Here is a 1,697-nt window from a genome sequence, read left to right as displayed (position 1 = left end):
CTCATCATTATAAATGAGGAAATATGTCAGCTTGTATTACCTTTTTTTTTTTTGTATGAATGACGGTCGGTGGTTGATAGTCTCCTCACCGATATCCAAAATTGCCCAAGGGACACATTTGTCTATGACAAAATGTGAGAAAAAACACAAAATATTAATTAGTTTTCCACTGTCAAAAAATTGGTTTACGTTACTCACAGCATAATAAATAAAGGAATAAGTCAGCTTGTATTACCTATTTCTGCAGTTGTTGCCATGTGAATGACGGGCGGTGGATGGTAGTCTCAATCACTGATGATCCAAAATGGCTCGGGACACTTTTGTCTAAGCAAAAATGTGAGAAAACACACAGAAATTAATTAATCTTCCACTGAAAAAACTTAAGTTTACTCACAGCATTATAAATGAAGAAATAGGTCAGCTTGTATTACCTTTTTTATTTAGTTTTTGCCGGGTAAATGTCGGTCGGTGGACGATAACGTTATAGCTGCTAGTCTCCTCACAATATCCAAAATTGCGCGGGACACGTTTGTTTACGCTAAAATGAGAAAACACAAAAAAAAATAATTTTCCACTTCTGTGGTTTACTCACGACATAATAAATAAAAGAGTATGTCAGCTTGTATTAACGTTACCTATTTCTTTAGTTTTTGCCGTGTGAATGACGGTTAACGTTAGCACTAGTGGAGTCAGTCAGTTTCGTCCTCACTGATAAATATCCAAATTTGCGCGGGACACGCTCTGTAAAAATGTGACAAAACGCACACACATATAAATTACTGTTCCAGTGACAAAACTGTCGTGTAGGCTACTCACAGTACAACTAACTTACTGCCGCTGATTAAAAAAAATCTCTAAGTTAGTGCTAAATGCAATGTCGCGTTGGCTTGGCGTTTCTGTGACGTGACACAAATGGCATAACTTAGTCTTATTACAGTAGTTAGTAGCCTACGTTACTTTAGCTAGTCGGTCTTCTTAAGATGAAGAGTAACGACAATACAACGTTAAACGTACAAGTGCTCTAAAGAGGACGAAGCATTTTGCCGTGCTTACCTGTTAAATCTCTCCATGGCCGCCATTCTGTTCCGACTCCGAGTTACTTCGTGTGTGAGCTGAGCTGTGGGGGATGGGCAGATTGAAATAAATACGCGGGGTTTTCCGGTGCGTGAGGGAGAACGCCGTAGAGAGACCTAAATGTAGGCTTCAAATGAAGCAGAAAATGTTAAATGTATTTATTTAAGTGTTTATTTCATCTCCTTATACAAAAGTAATTTCTTGAAAAATAAAATTTAAAAGCTAAAATAACAAATAGGTTATTCATAACTTATTCGGTTTAAGTTCTGCTTAATACATTGCAGTTTTTGAGTTAATATCACATATTTTATTAAGTTAAACTAACTTTTTAAAAAAAATAAGTTAAATGTACTCATTTAGTTTAGTAACTTTCAGTCTTAGGTTTTACAGTGTACCTGTTACTTACCCTAAACTGATAAAGTATCACACAGGTGTTACACACGTATAGGCTACGAGATATTTAAAACCTTACAAACTAACAAGGGTATATTGTACCGTTCTGTGTCCAATGGAATCGTCAGTTTCACTTTCCCCTCCGAAAATCAAGATGCAGATCTCAGACGAAAGTCGAAGTTAATCGTCCAGAGAGTCCAGGAAAGCCTTGGCTGACTTCGGATCGTTGA

The 1,697-nt window shown here is 36.8% G+C and overlaps 1 long non-coding RNA gene across 1 annotated transcript; it reads right to left on the bottom strand.

The window, feature by feature from the left end:
• Positions 1-292: 292 nt before the first annotated feature.
• Positions 293-1,376, bottom strand: LOC311096653. The gene is made up of 4 exons (XR_014609071.1): positions 1,054-1,376; positions 636-741; positions 432-538; positions 293-324 (listed from the first exon to the last, which is right to left on the bottom strand). It is a non-coding gene; the product is annotated as an uncharacterized lncRNA (long non-coding RNA).
• Between the last annotated feature and the right edge of the window lie 321 nt (positions 1,377-1,697).

Source organism: Abramis brama (assembly GCF_963993115.1).
Source record: "Abramis brama genome assembly, chromosome: 14".
In the NCBI taxonomy this organism is placed as follows: domain Eukaryota; kingdom Metazoa; phylum Chordata; class Actinopteri; order Cypriniformes; family Leuciscidae; genus Abramis; species Abramis brama.
Note: the sequence above shows the minus strand (reverse complement) of the source record. Positions and strands in the feature narration are given on the sequence as shown.